The following is a 16,799-nucleotide window of genomic DNA, read 5'->3' as shown; positions in this document are numbered from 1 at the left end:
TTACAAACTGCTGATGACTATACGTTTTCCTGTTGGAATAAAATAGACTGCTGGTTTAACAGGGAAACAAAAATCGTGTTCCACAAACAAACCTAGTATGTAAAGGGACGATTTATGACCATCCCGTGAACTTCACTAATGGAGAAAAGTGACTAAACATTTCTGGTCCAGAACAGTTTGGGGACTTAAATTATCTGGTTTACACCTCCAGAATAATCAGTTTTATTGATCAACTGCCATATCTCCAGGTGACTGGCATTGGTGAAGAAAAAAGACTATTCACAACTCTAGTCTGGAAACGAAAAGGAAAATAATATCAAATGCTGCTCTAGGACAAAGGAGAAGCTGCTGTAGTAACCAGACTTTTCTATATAATTGAAATATGTGTGCATCTAATTAAATAGTATCTAATTATGCTATTCACAGGCACTGCCAATACAACTATAGAGAAGTTTTAAGCAAGGAATCCATAGATGTTTAATTTCTTACAGGCTAAAATATATCTACTTCTAATGAAAAAAATAAAATTAAATATTTTTTTATTAGAAGTTAATTAAATTATTAATTAAAAATTAAATTTTATTAATATTTAATTATTAAAATTAAATAAAAATAAAATATTATAAAATAAATAAATATTGGAAGAGGTATAATGAAATACAGAGATACTATCTCCATTCCATGAAGGAATTAATTATTGAAGATAAATAAAAATTATTTTTTGATTGTTAAGCATGTATTAGGAAAGATTATTTTTGTAGGAATATATGTATAGAAACCAAGTCATTAAGCTATTTAGCATGTGGCCAGTATCTTAAATCTGGGAGATGCACAACTCTAAATATATTAGATCTCTCTGTACTTACTGCAAAGTTATGTTTACATGCAGTGATGTGAGATCTTCAAAACTCCCATTTTTTTCCCTTTAGGCCCTTATTATTTGAATTATTTAATCATTTTTGTTATTTACAATACACCATGCACAACATAAATTAAACCAAATTCTTGGTCAAGGTACAATTAGTAGACTGACTTCAAAATTTTAAAACTGTGAGATGTATTTTAGAATTTCTGCCCATGTTATTATAATGAACTAGACGTTATTGCCTAACATAATCCCATTCTGAGGTTAAAAGCAATAAGCATCATCACCTGAAGCACTGTCAATCCTAACTCTGTGCTAAAGCATTCTTTATCGCATAAGCAAGATGCAGGCCATCCAGGGAACTGTAGGAAATGGGTGTATATTAAATACTCCCGCAGCTATGGGAAGTTACCATGACAATCTGTGGGAGGAAAAGGGTCCATAAAAGCCAGAGCAAGTAAGTGTAACATCTGAGTCACTTTGCTTAATGGACAAATGGTCCGATGTTTGTAAGTTTACAGCCCCAGAAGGAACAGCCCTATGCTCACACAGATGGCTCAAGCCATCCAGAAAAGGGAAAGTTAACTTCAGGATTGTTTCAGAAGAGAGAGGAGCATGTCTCTATGTTAGAAAGACTCCCAACACAGTGAACTTGTGTGTATCTGAAACGCTAACACACCTGGAATGTTCCCCTATAATAGTATATAAAGGTGGTTTTATTGTACTTGTGAAGTCGTAAGTGAGACTTTGCGTAAGCTTCCAAACAGTAGACTCAGCTACTGCTGACGCCAAAGGGAATGCTCTATTTGTAAACAGAGGGATCTCTTTGGCACTTAAGTAATAATGGTTTAGGATCAACTATGGGATAAAGAGATTAACATCGGTCAGTCATACTGTTCTCCACTTTGGTCGGTTAATCCTCAATGAAGAGCCCCTTTCAGTAAAGCTTACCCTCTTATGGGAGCGGTGTTCAAGTAAAACAGAGACCACCTTGCAAGATGTTGCAAAGAAAATCCATCCACAAAAATCCAGAAGCTTCACTCAAGTTCACAGATAAAACTCATGAGCAGACTTGATAGTTCAAAAGGTTCGCAAAAGGGAATTAAGCCAATTAGTGCAAAATAAATGTTAATTAGAATTTCAGTTTTAAAATAAGGTGGAGCTTCTCTACAATATTGATAGTAATACTGATATCAAAATATGAATGGAAAACTTCCAAAAATGAAAATTTCATCATTTGTTTCCTTTCCCTTTGTATATATTTGGTCATTTCATCACAGTGTGGGACACAGTAAAGGGCAGTTCTTAAGCTTTCCAAACCTACCTGCTTGTCAAAAAGGCCTTGATTATGACTTGATTTCATTTTGATTCATATTACTTCAAACCACCCATGGACCCATCCTTTCCACAGACCAATATCAATACTCTCAAAGAACTTAATATCCTGAGTGACAAACAGGATAAATATAATCAATTCTTAGTATGCTTATGATCCAAAAGATCATATATTTTTTAATTAGTAGGGTGCATTTTAGAATTTAGAACTCTGAAGGCATATTTGGACCTTTAAATGTTCAGGGCTGCAGCCAAAATTGTAGGAATTTATGCCCACTGGAGCCAAAATAATAAAGGGCCATTGTGCTGCCCAGTCCAGCACCTTCCTGCAGCCTTCAGACCAGGCTGGGGATGGGCGGTGTCACCCTCCACACCATTCAGCCTCCCCAGAGAAGTCTCCCTCCAACTTTGTGATTTCTTGGATTCACTGGGTACTCAGGAAGGTAAGGGTTTGGGTTTAAGGACCCCCACACCCTGGTAGCTGAACTTGGAGGTTAAGGACACCTCAAACTTCTTCCCTTTCAGGGTAATTTGAATAAAACGTCCAGCCAGCAAAGCAGAGGCTATTTTAAAGTGGGGAGAAAAACTAGAACTGTGGCTCTGAAACACTTTTTTAGCCATGGTTTCTTTTAAAAAGTTTATTATAGATTTTCTTCTGAAAGGAAAAGAACAGGGAGGGAGGGAGGAAGAATACATACATGTTGCCTGTGTTTCACATAAACTTCAAGGGAGAAAAAAAATCACTGCTGTCCTGCATGTCATCCGGGCTCCCAGTGAAATCGGTAGCTCTGCAGCCATTTTCCCTGGGCTTTGTTGGCTCTGAACTGTGTCTCGCGCTTTCTACTCTAGTGGCCCTCCGCTGGCACTGGCCCTCTGTGGGGCCGGTGGGTCTGGGGCCCTGTGTTGAGAGGGCGCTGAGAGCAGGAACACAGGCTGTTCTCTGCCTCCTAATCAACAGTCCTCACACCCAGTCCTGGCGGAAGGCTGGGGCGGCTCTGCCAGCTTTGACTGTCTTCTACTAAATGGGGGTAATTCACATATTTCTTTTCAACACTTCCAGCAACTCCTTTTCAGTGCTAAGGACATGACCCAACAAGATATCAAGTTCTAAGGTTTCAGTAAAGATACGACTGAAAGCACGTACTACAATGCATTTGTGTCCAACTGACATTTCTGACAAATACCTCAACTGTTTAACAAACACTGAGGAGAATGTGAAAACACCCAAAGGCACTCGTCCAATTTGCACTAGCCGGTAAGTGCTGGCAAACGTCAGTGTCTGGGAGAGCTTTTAATGTTATTGATAGCTTATTCAAATAGGCTGGAGTGATCCCACAGGGCCTGAATCACTACCACTGCTATGCAATAAGCCACTTACAAAGGAAAGATGGGGTAAATGTGCTCAGAAATAAGTGCTCTAGCATGCCGCAAACAAAATGGCCCTTTGCAGCATTACCATGTCATCAGAGGGCAGGAACCCTTCCCTGCAGTTATGCAACACAACTGCTGCAAGAGTGTCTTGAAAGCCGAAGTGCCGAGTGGCTTCCCTTAAGAAAGAAAAAAATTCTAAAATAGGTAGTACTGTTTCCAGAAACTTGAACAGCTGCCGTGGTCACAGAAAATACCACGGTCTTAAAGTCTGTTCTTTCCAATACACCATATGTCCTTGCTGAGAGGACAAAAACGCCAGGGAAATAGAAAAAGGCATTGCCTAAAAGGAAAGAAAGGGGAGAAGAGAAATGGGAATGCTGAGCGAGGGCTTTATGTTGGGGGAGAGAGGGTAACGGGGGGCACAGCTGCCCACACGGGCCAGGGAGGAAGGGCGAGTACACGAGCACCCTGGGCAGCAGGCAAGGTGGAGGCTCAGGCTCTTCAGTGGGAAGGTGAAAGAACAAGCACATTTGAGGCTAGAAAATGGGGAATGTTGATTCATTCTTTAAAATGTGTGTCTGTATATTCTGTATATGCATAGACACACATCAATTTTTTTTTTCAGAAGGCAAAATGAGTATAAAGAAGAGATTAAGGTAGTGTTTAAAAAAGAAACATAAATGAGTGGGAACTTGTTTGAAGAGCTTTGAAGGGCTTTTGGAGAACCTAGGTAGCCAAAAGCAATCTATACGTGCCTGGGTAAAACATTTGGATAAAGAACCAAGGCCTAGTGTCTGATTCTACTAGAATGAAACACACTGCTGAGCACTCTTCACAGTGAAGTCGCGGGAGGTTTCAGAGACCGATCTATGAAGTGGCAGGATCTTCAAGATAGTCTGGTCCTGCTTATCTCTCTGGCAACCAAATTTTGGCTGCTTCACTGCTCATTAGGCTTTGAATCAGGGGCTAATCAGGGGAAATAAAAGAAGGAGAAACTCAAATCAGTCCATTTATGAGCAGCTCTAGCTGCAAGATGGAGGGGGAGGAGATTTGCCCTATCATAAGTTTGGTTATTATCTGTGGGATTCCCTTATCTCTGGTGTGCTGGCTCCCTGGGGGAGCTGTAACTGAGAACCAGCTGTAGAAATGCGAATTATAAGACAGGGATGGTGTCTGCATGCTGAGTGGCAGCTTTTGAACAGCAGACGGGCTTGGTTTCAAGAGCCCAGTTGGCAGGGTTGTGTGTCCCCTGACGTTCCTCTATCAGAGGATGAAGGCAGAAAAGCTCACCTGCTCTTCCATGTCAGAGCCATGGATGACTCTGCGAACTCTGGGAAGACTATGACAACACTGGGAAGGTCATGATGCTGAGTCCCAGTACCGGGAAGAGATAGGGGGTCAGGCGTACAGCTCTCACTTCACAAGTGAGACCAACTCAAGCTCAGGCTACTTGGAAACTCCACCAGGTAGGGGCGTGTCCTGAACAGACGGACAAAAGTCCTCAGCCCAGGGCTGGGTGGAGGCTCTCCTAGTGTCTCCAAACACAAGGACCAAGGTCTGATGATTTTCAATTTGTCTAAAAATCTATGTAATGATTTGCTCTCATGGAAAGACATTCAGGATAAATTGTGCTATATGAAAAAAGCAGCTTATAAAATAGCAGAGTAAATGATTCAATTGTTACAAACATGGTATCTATATGTGAAAAAAATATGAGAGGAAACATGCAAAATGCAAACAGTGATTATATTTAGGAGGTAGAATCATGAATCGTTTCTATTTTCTTCTACTGGCTCAACTAAATTAAAATTTTTTCAATATTGAATACATTACTTGCATGATAATGTATTTAAGGTACATTAAATATATTTTAAAATGTATTAATCAGGTGTCACATGCCCATGGTGCTGGACCTGTGAAATTATAAGAGCACTTTCATAATTGATTTCTAAAAACTCCTAAGTGGATGCCTGAGGATCTTGTCAAAGAATTGCGGGAATACAATGTAGGTTTCACTAGCTACAATGTATTGACACGAATGTTTAAGGTCTGCTAACTACTTAAGACCTTATGGAACCTCTAATTAAAAGCCTTCTTTCTATCTAGTTATTGCTTCTGGAGTAAACTACAGGTTGCCTATGGTTTTATTCTTATTCAAGAAGATAGCATATCTAGGACTCAAAGGATAGCAAATGAAGATGACAGTTCCCCAGTTCTCGGCACCGGAGTGCTAGGTGTGGGTGGATTTGGTCCCACTGCTTTGCTGAGTGGCTGCAGACTCCTGCAGAGAATAATGCTGCTCTGCGTCCTCCACCCCCTTTTAAAGGGGTTCTGTTTCTACTTGAGCTGCTTCCCACTCAGCTGACACTCTGTGTAGGGTAAGACAGACAGCTCCGGTGAGAAGTGAGGGCTCTGGACTGGACTTCCAGAGCCTAGTAGGGAAGTTCCTGTAGATGTGTAATGGTGGACAGCTTGATACAGCGGTTGCCATAGCAGTGGACAGGACAGGGCTCAACCCGAGAGGCAAAAAATACCCAGGACTTTCACCAGATGAGTACCTCACACTCATTCCCAAAAACAAAAGCCACAGCAGCAATAGGCAACTGCTCCGCACCAGGCCATCAGCACAGGAGATATTTTACAAATGCTCTCCTGCAAATGCACAGCAAACTGCCCAGCAGAATGAAGGGACCCCTTTTACAAACAAGGGAGCTAGGAGACAGGGGTGTCAGGTGAACCCCATCGGGTACAATGCAGGGGTTTAAAGGCATGGTTCTGGGTCCCACACTGAGGCAGGCATCTTCCTTCAACTTCTTCACCTGCCACCGAAGTGACATGGGCAAAACATCTAACCTCTTTCTTCAGTTTCCTAACCTGTAAAATAGAGATAATAACAGATCTCCTGTGCAGGGGGCTGCTGTAGGGATTAAATAAGGAGAGGACGTAAAGCTTGTAGCTTAGTCCTAGCCGCACAGCCTTCAAAGGGCACTGGTCCACTTATCCTGTGGATGAGGGGGTGGTGGGTCCAAGACTTTCTGAGTCTGAGCTCTTTCCACCCCCAAAATCACACCTAATATAATGTAGCCACTGCTCAAGGGGTCTCCCAACCTCTACCCTGGTCATTTTCACAGTCAGGAAAGTCACTCTCCACTCCCGTGCCATACTCACAGAGCCTCTACTCCGGTTCCCTCAGAAATAAGAGGATAATGCTGAAGGGAAGATTGTATTGAGACCAAATTTCAAAGCCATAAGCAGTTTTCTGGATAAGTGTGTTTTTAAGAGATACAACTAAGGCGGAAACCTGGTCTCAAGTGCTACTAGGGTCTGTGAATGTCTGAATCGAGGTCTCTTACTGAATTTCTGTCTACTGTTTGGAAAGACATCTAAGCAAAGGAGGAGAATCCTGATATGCTATTGTGTCTCAAGTGGTTTCTGAAAAAAAGTCTCTAAGGATTTACCATCTCTAGTAGCAATTGAAGGATTATTGTCATTATTTTTGTTTTACTAGTTCAACAAATGAAAAAAAAGTCACTGGACACAGAACTCCAACTTTCCAGATCAGCTTTGATTTTTACAAAAAGCATAAACTGCCCCTTGAAGGGGTGGCGATTAATACGCATGTTTTATGTTCTGGAACTATCATGTAATGATCTAACATTTCTATTTCAGTGTCCAAAATGTCTGCTCATCTCCCTCAACCCCACGGACTAGAATCTGACTACTCCTGCCATCAACCTCATATCCATATCAACTTCTTACATATTTTCAATAGGTTTTCCTTAGCCATGTTCTTTCTCATTCTGTCATTTTGCCTTTGAGAATTGTTTCAGTATATTTCACTACTTAGGTGCTTTTCGTTTTCTGTATATGAGTGCATCTGTCTTTTGTACGATGACAGAAACATTCAGAAAAATCTTCTTTGCCTGCAGACCTGGGATACATGCATTACTTTGCCTGTTTCCCATCCCTTTCTCCCTCCCTTCCTTTTCCTTTTTTATTAAGACTTTTTTTTTAAGGCAGTTTAAGGTTCACAGCAAAATTGATGAGAAGGCACAGACATTTCCCATATGCCTCCTGCCCCACACATGCGCAGCCTCCCGTATCATCAGCCTCCCCCACTATAGCGGTGCCTTTGTTACAATGATGAACCTACAGTGACATATCACCACCTGTGATGTACACATTTTATCTCATGGTTCACTCTGGATTTTATTGTACATTCTGTGGATTTGGACAAATGTATAATGACATGTATCCATTATTATCATATTTCTTTATCTTCTTTCCAACATGTAACATTATGGCTTATCTGAAATTAATTGCTTTTACAAAAGACCTGCATTAGTACCCATTGTCAATAGCTGACAGAAATCTGAAGGGGATTTTTGCTTTTATGAAATGGTAATTGTTCTTTGCTTTATGTCATACTTGTTTACAAAAGGTTTCATAGAAATGCTCTACTTTTGCATAGTGAGGAAACCCTGTATTTGTTTATGACTAAAATATGTTACTTTTTCTGTTTTTCTATTTTCTTTTCTTCAAACTGTTAATTCTATACTTTAGTAAGCTTCATTAAGTAACTGGTATTTCCTCAAAGCTATACTGCTTATTTGTGTGTATCAAATTAAGTTCATTAGATAATCTATACCAAAATCTGGAATATACTATTATTCTTACTCTAATTTTAAATTCAGTATCATAGAATTTTAATAATGGTCATTTGTAACAGATTTTTAAAAAAATTTGTGAAGGCATGTTTATCTTTGTGACTTCTTTTTGTTAAAATTTCAGTTTTGATGTTCTTGACTTTTTATTCTAGGTGATGTAACTATCAAATTATAAAGCATTATATAAAGACTTTTATTCATAATTAATAAGAATCTTTGAGCCAAAGAAGGATGGAAATTCCTGTGTCAATCAGGCAAACAATATATTCTAATTCAGTACATATTTATTAAACTCCTACCATTTGCAGGCCCTTTCCTAGTCTCTAAGGCTCAAAAGGTTTGCAAAAGTATGCCTCTCTCCCTTCCATTCCCAAATGCGTAAAGGTTAAAGCTAAAACAGAATGCAAACACCTAGAACAGCCCCAGGAAGGCTGTTCCTCCCACTTTGGGATCTCATGTGCAAGTATCCAAGCCAAGGAGGGGCTCCAAGAAGCAAAGGACTCCTGATTGTCAATGATTTTGAGAAATATCTGAAAGCAAGATGCAGCACTCATGTAGATTCAACTGTTCAGTACAGTTTTAGGACAATTCAAATGTTTCCGCACATTACTGCATTTGACTAACTACTCCATTTTTACATGGGTTTAATTCGTGTATGGAACCAGAGGTTAAAAGGCCACAAATACTGGACTATAAAATATATTGGATTAAGGCAGACACACTTCAGCGGTGTGGATAGACCCAAGGACTGTCCTGACCAACATCAAATCTAGGTCAGCAACATAAGCCAGGCAGAAAAGCTTTACTGGCCAGTTTAAGCTAATATTGCTACTTTAATTAGGGAGTTACGATGTCAGTTTGGAAACACGATGGGGGAGCAGCTGTGCTCCAGTGAAAACATTCCTACCATTTCCATCAACACAGACAGGCTCCTGCACAATGCAAAGGAGATGTGTGCAAAGTCACACAGTGGAATGAATGGGAGACAGAGAGCAATCTCACTTCTCGCTGGAGAAATTACCCCTCTGAGATTTTTGAGACTGACCACCTGCTTATGTTTTCATGACTACTTCTTCACGTGCATGGTCAAGATCCCAAGAAAATGTCATAGAACTTGAAAGACATTGTAATCATTAACCAGCCACATACAGAAAAGTCACGATAGCAGCAACACATTTAACTTACTTAGCCATCCGTTCTAACACTTCTCCAATCACTCATTCCTTCTATTCATCATTAAAAGTAATGTCTTGAGTCTAACCCCATGTCCGCTCCACTCACCGCTGCCCTCCATCAGCATCCTGAAAATAAAGGTACATTTTAAACATTCTGCACCTAGGCTTGTCACCACCGCATGCTGCTAATGGCATCCATACGATTCCCTCCAGCACCAGGCCTTTATGTGCACGTGCACCATCTGATCATCTGATCAGTACTGACAGGCAGTCAAGAAAAAAAGTATGTTTCATTGCTATTTTGAGTAGTTTACATGTAAAAGTCTACTCCAGAGCACACTTGCAGCACACAATTCATTTTGCAACTCCAGCGTTACACTGAGAGATGCCCTTTTTAAAAGTTGCCTGTTAATGTTTATGCCTCCTGCCTTTCTTGATACTCCAAACCCACAGTGAATGAGGATTTACCCGGAACATAATGACCTTACAGGTTTTAAGATCTTACAGCTAAAGATGTATTTGCTTAAGGCTCACTTATGTGTTACAGATTTAAGTGCTCGCCTCCTTTTCACCTGGGCGGTTCATCTTTTCCCTGGGAATCTTTTCCGTACTGTGCAGTTTCTCATATTTTCTTTCTCTCGAGGTGAACACTGAGCCCCTGACCCCAGTACCCAGCAAACACTAACTGTGAGCACGGCTGGACCATCTGGTGCCACGATCAGATTTAATTAATGTTTACTGGATGAGAGGGCCGTGTGTCAGGCCCAGCACCAGGCATTTCAGCACGTTTGGCTGAATCCTCCATGTGGACATGGACCGAATTCATTCATCTCCATGTATTCACTGTCTTTTATTTTCTGTATTGTGATGTTTTGACGTCTTGGGGCCTTGATGACGCTGGCAGGGCTGCCTCTCCCAGGGTGAGCCCATTCCTACAGACAAACAACTGGTCTTCCAAAGTGCCTTCCCTAAGCAAGCCAATCAATCCAGAGTCCATGCTCCCAACCACCTCCTGTATTGGCGCTCACATGTAGGGCACTAGCCACCTGCTGTAATCATTCTGGGGTCAGGGGTCAGACAACGAGGGCAGCCCTATGCCCCAAAGCCTTCTGAAATTATTCATACCAGCTGGTCTTATGCCTGCTTGTCCTGCCTCTCCTGTTCCTTCCAGTGGAAACCACGAGAGAGGCTCTTGTCCACAGTTCCCCTTACTTCCTCTGCTTCTCAATGGGCCCCAGTGCTTCCGATGTGACCCTGCATGACATTCTGTGCCTCTTGCTTCTGGGGGACTGTGAGCATAATACAGTTATCCCACTGTGGCAGTCATTTCTACATCTGCCTATCTCAACATACCTGATTAAAACAAATCCTGGGCACCATTAAAACACCCCCACGTACTCACAGAATTGGCAGCTAAGATTACTATGTTTTTCTTTGATCCCACCCTCTGTGTTCAGTAAAAACAAGTTTTAAATTTTGTCATTTGTCATTTGTTTGGCCCACTTTAACAGGACTTCATAAAAGTAATTATACGTAAGTTTGTTTGGCATATAACCAAAGGACTTGATTAATGATTGTTTTATACTGTATGAAAGAATCAACTTATGGTCTGTCTGCAGGGTCTGGTCATGGAACCTGCTACCTTGGCACATGGGGAGAGGCTGTGGTGACCCTCTGCCCACATCATGTTCTCACCCTGAGCAGGCGGACTGAATGTATCTTAGGAACTCACGAGTGACCTTTGTTGGTTATGCACTTGTTTCAGACGTCACACATGTCACTGGACTGGAGTCTGGGTGCCTTTGCAGATACAGTCTTACAGTCACGGACTTGGAGGTTATCTGGGCCGTGCTAATTACCTCGGCTCCTCGGAACTGACGCAGAGATTCTGCTAAGCTGAGCCTCCCTGCCGTTCCTTCTGCTGCGTCTTCATCCAGCTTCCTGTCCTTGGCCTAGAAGTACAGCCGGCTTGACTAGGGGGCGGTAAGGAGGCAGAGGCACTGATAGATGGAGGTCTGTACCGCCTCTCGAGCTTTTTCCTTTTTTGTCTTTTTCTTTGTCTAAATGTCAAGATGCCCTTTTTGGGATTAAAAAGTGGACAATAGGCAAGGCCTTGAAATACATATACACATAAGTCTTCTTGGAGATGCGCATCTGAAGTCACCAGCACTGAGTGTCTGTGTCAGAACAGCCTACGGCGGGAACAGTACGTACCTATGAACTCTCAGCTATGTTTAAGTACACAGTGGGACAAGTACCTGAAATTGAACTAAGCATAAAATTCGAGCAATTTTTTATTTTGGATCATACAAAAGGGCCAAGATAAAAGTTGTTACAGATTCCTTCAGTAATCAAAGATTAATAAAAGTTACAATGGAATTTCTTCTACCCTGCACTAGTTTTGTAACAGCATGAAATACTTTGAATAGGGATCTGTAAATAAAATCAAAGACTTAAATGCTGGCCTCAGTCTTTTTCTGTTTGGCATTTCTGTCAATCTCATAATCATAAGAATGTTTTCCGACCAGCAGGAGAACAGTCAACTCCTTGATGCGTCCCTATGACACTCCATGGAAGAATGACTTCCATTCACTCATTCTATGGACATTCACTGAGCAGATTAACTATGTGTTCTAGACTCTTCTAGTGGTTGGCATATAGTAGAGAACAAGATAAGAAGTCCTTGCTCTCCAGGAGCATGAAGTCTAACCAAATGAATGACTACGTGAATGAATGAATGAATGAATGAATGACCACATGCAAGAAGGTAGGCAGGTTAGGGTTCAGGAAACTAAGGACACAGACTAGCAGATCTCATAGCTAAGGCTTTTTTCTTCATATTTTAACTTCTCTGAAATCAGGGTGAGTCTTAATATTGGCAGTATCTTAAAACTGCTGACAAAATGACAGTAGTCACAGCACAATTGTCATTGTTCTGTCACATGAACAAACTTGGTCACAGCTATTTATTTTGTTGCCACTTCTGCTAAATTATGGGCATTGTTGGCACTGTACACGTTCTGTTTAATTGCCATTCAAATGGTTTTCAAAAAGATTAGGCTGTGATTTTAACTGAAAGATGTCACTTTGTATGCACCAAGGCACAGAAATAAAGCAGTGGGGTACACGTGTTATGTTACTAAACAACACATCTGTCTATTTTTTGGCATTTTCCTGTTACCTTGCAAAGACAGATTCAAGTGCTTTACCAGACTGAAGAAAGAAAGACACACAGATGAATCTGAGCTATGGTCTGTTAATAAGATATATGCAAACCCACTGCCAATCACACTCTTAGCAAGGAAACTGAAAGGACCAGCAGGAAAAAGTATCAAAACCCCAGGAAGCAATGAAGGAAACATGAAAGCAATAAAAGATAAGTGTGACCAACTCACACACTGTCATGGAAAACCATTGTTAAAGTGGCATGTCATAATATAACAGGCAGTATCTTCTTTCTTTTTGTGTGATCACAAATAATGTGTCTTAAAACTGATGGTATTTTAGATTTGATGAAATATGGAAATAAAGATGGCATGCAATTAATGTCAAGTTTTATAAACAGAATAGAATGCAGACTGGAAATCTGTTGACACTGGACCAGTTTAAGTTAATGAGGTATTTGCATGAACCCAACTTTAGGCAGACTGTGTGATGTCAATAGTTTGGTATAATTCTCTGGGTAACTAGTCATTTTAAAGACATCTGCTTCACTCTTCATCCCCAGCAGTGTTTCTGGTACATCTTCCATTCTGGTGTAAGTGTGTGACTATGAGCAAATCTCATGTTCTCTTTTCCCAGCTTTAATTAGTGCTGTTACAGTTTCTGGCAATTTAGAGATATTGGAGGGAAGGTGTCGGGGCTGTATTCTAAACTCAAACCTGACAACTGCCACAGGGCATGGAGTGAAATAATTAGATAGGAAAGTCCATTTGAAATCCCAAAGCATGCATACAGGACTTTGAGACTCTGCACTAGGGTAACATGAGTAAAATGCCAGCTACTGGGATATGTTTCCAGGCAGCATATGGCCACAGCTCAAAAAAATGCATCTATTTCTTTTTAGGCATGGTACTGTAAATCATTTTGGAACCAGAGAGAGTTGAAAACTATATCAGGGGATGAGAACAACACACACCCCTAAGGAGGAGAAATGATACGATTTCTCTGCAGATTGTACAGACATGGTTTTTTTAGGCCCAGCTTCCAAATATACTGTGTCGCAACTCTGACATCAGTTCTTGACACTTCAGCCAAGTGACAACCGCAAGGCTGCAAAAGGAAGTATCAAATCAGACATAGGTGTGTGGCCACATCCATCACCAGGACAGGAGGTAAAAGGGTGTCTATATGGTGGACACATATCTTCAATAGTATTGACAACAGACTATCAAATGCATGGCATTTCACACCATGGAAAAGGCCTGCTTCCTGCTCCTAGGGTCCTCTGGTAATTTCCTTTCCGGTCCCCAGTGGAGAATCCAGGGATTTCCTCAACTTAACACCGCCTTCTCCAGCAACTTTGTTTCAGGTTTTCCTTTTAAAGTAGGCTGGCCTGTGTCAGGAATTCTCTGACAGTTGGTACAGGAAGATAAGTGTGCCAATGTGAACACTGCCAGGTTGCGTTGCTGCCAACTGGTGGTGTGTATTGTGCGTACAGAGCTAAAACAGGCTTGGATGACTGAGAGGGTAGAGACTGCTCCTGAAGTGACAAGGAAGGAAACACTCGGCTACCTGTCTTCCAGAACCAACTTGGCTGAAAGGACAAGTTTATGTTTCCATCTGATTTCACATGCTGGAGTCTGGGGAGTTCCTGACGTCACTCTTTGGTGAACAGAATATCTGCTGGGCACAGGCATGCAGTGTCAGGTTCTCAGAGGAAGAGAATATTGTAGAATGGGGTCTGATCCAGGAAGCCAGTAGAGATAGTATAAATTGCCATATCTGGATTACCTACTATAACACAGGGAACGCTCTCTCAAGAGGGGATGAGAGACAGCATAGGACAGTGGTAAAGAGTATCAGCAGGTCAAGGAGATCCAGGTCGAAATCCCACCCCCATCAGTATATCTGGCACACAGTATGTGCTCGGTACCACGTGTGTCACTACTAAGGACATTTCCTTCTCTTTATGATGCAAATGTTCCTACAGATGTGACATTACCACCTGCTATAGCGTATATAACAGGAACCAGAACAAAATGCACATTGCCCTTAGCCGAGCGTGTTTTTAGGGCACAAAAGTTGGTGTTATAAAGTTGTCTTATGGTATGAATTTGTCTTGAGAAGAGAAGAAATGAACAAAGCAAATGCCAGAATCCATGTGATCTGAAAAGTATCAGACCCATTGGAATTAAACAGGATCAATATATATTTGTTCATTTCAATCCCGTGATATCTACTCGTTACTGCCTCTATTGTGAGCTACTAACCGATGATGAGGTCCTACAATCTTGTGTAACGCTCAATTCTGACTGTATTTCTCTGCATTAGAGTAAGTTTTGTAAAGCAAATAACTCCCACCTAATCCACCTTGTTTTGAAGGTTCAAACTTTCTCCTATCTTCAAGTGGGTACTTGTGTTCTGTATTCATTGTTGCCACCTCTCCCCCTTAGAACTGGGCCGTAACTTCTGCTCCCTTTCCTGTGCCCCACAGCACCCGCCCAGCACTCAGGGAAAACTGGAAGCACATGGCAGTAAGAAAATAGCCAAGATTTGACAGAAGTAATTACGGGCGCCTTGGACACACTGGTGTTTCCGGATCTTTCATTAGAAGGTCGTTTGAAATATGTGAAGCTCTTAGAGCACGCATAGCACCCACTGCAGCTCCCATTCTAGGGGGCGAGGACATGGGACAGACCCGCTGCACTGTTTTCAAGCAAAAGCCACAGCGTGGGGGCTCTGGAGGCTCTGTCTCCGGAAAGCCACCTCCCCAAAGGGGTTCCCACAGAGGAATTTCCTCAAGGAAGCGTTCGTGGCAAGTAGGCTGCTCGGGTCCCAAAGCGGTTAAGGATTCCTGCATGTCCATCCTCGGGACCCGGGCGTCCCCGGCAGCGGATGTGCGGGCCGCGGGGACCCTCGAGTCTGGCTCCTCGAGTCTAAGTATCAAACTTTCTCCTGGAGCAAAGCCTCTTGCAAACCACGGGAGGCAGGAGGAGGATGGAGGATGGAGGATGGGGATGCCGCCCGCTGCCGCCCGGAGACCGCCCTCCTCCCGCACCCGCTTCCCTCCGGCGCCACCCTCCGCCTCGCGGGGCCGGCAGCCCGACGGCGCGGCCCCGCCCAGCCCCACCCGCCCCGCTCACCAGCCCGCCACTCGCTCCAGGAGCCTCGAGCCCCGCAGAGCCGCGCCGCGGGCCCCGCGGAGCCCCGGGGAGAGGGGACGAGCGGGGCTGATACCTTCAGGAAGAGGCCGGGACGCCGGCGCCCGCCGAGAGCCGCAGCAGCGCCCGGACACCCCTGCCGCCGCCGCCGCGGGAGGCTACCGCGCCGCGCCGAGGACCGGATCCGGCGGGGACCGCGCGCTCCCAGCGCTGCGCTCAGCTCGCCGCGCCCGGGCTCCGCTGCCCGACGACCGCCACTGTCAAGCGCAGCCCCGCCCCCTGCGCGCCCGGCGAGCCGCGGACCCCCGGGACGCGCCGCCGCCGGGATTGGCTGCCGGAGCGGCTGGCCCCGCCCACAGCCCCGCCCTCCCGCCCCGGGGACGCGCGGGGCGGCGGGAGGGTGGGGTCCCTGGCTGGGCGAGGCTTCCTGCGGGGCACGGCGCGCTCCTGGGTTCTGCAGTTTCTCTCCTTTGCCCGCCCAGAAATAAACAGACGACCCAGAGGAAAACAGAACATGGAAGCCTCTCTCGGGCCCTTCTCTCCCTGGGAGGGCAGAGGCTGCAGCAGGGTGCTGAGAAACCTTAATTATTTAAAGATATCGATTAAGGAAGCCCGTCAAAGGCTACCTAGGGTGAACTGTTGCAATTACAGCCAGAGGGGTTTCTTGTGTGTTTTTGCTGGTTTGTTTTGTAACCTGAAGGTGCCCTCATTCCCCGTCTAAACTTCGTCATGGGAAGAAATAAAAACCAGTTCAACTAGCCCAAGGTCACAGAGGAAGGAGATTGACTCTGCTACTAAGTCAAAGCTGCTTCAGATTTTATTTCTTTTCAATCATGAGAAGAGATGCATTCTGATATTTGATGCTATGTCTATTGCCTAAGAAGAAATTAATTAAAAATCCGTAAAGACAGAAAAATCAGTGGTTGCCAGGGGCTGGAGGGAAATGGGGAGTGGCTGTTAACGGGTAGGGGCTGCTTTTTAGGGTAATGAGAATGCACTGCAATCGGACAGTGGTGATGGATGCACAATTCTGAATATAGTAAAAACCTCTGAATTGTACAAT

The 16,799-nt window shown here is 43.3% G+C and overlaps 1 protein-coding gene across 2 annotated transcripts in view; it reads right to left on the bottom strand.

The window, feature by feature from the left end:
- Positions 1–16,484, bottom strand: part of FRY (FRY microtubule binding protein) — a 379,810-nt gene extending 363,326 nt beyond the window's left edge. For both annotated transcript variants that reach the window (XM_073228971.1, XM_073228977.1), the window contains exon 1: positions 15,813–16,484. The gene's annotated coding sequence lies outside the window, so the exon portion shown is untranslated. The remainder of the gene's footprint in view (positions 1–15,812) is intronic.
- Positions 16,485–16,799: the final 315 nt, after the last annotated feature.

This window comes from Manis javanica, chromosome 1, assembly GCF_040802235.1.
Source record: "Manis javanica isolate MJ-LG chromosome 1, MJ_LKY, whole genome shotgun sequence".
In the NCBI taxonomy this organism is placed as follows: Eukaryota; Metazoa; Chordata; class Mammalia; order Pholidota; family Manidae; genus Manis; species Manis javanica.
Note: the sequence above shows the minus strand (reverse complement) of the source record. Positions and strands in the feature narration are given on the sequence as shown.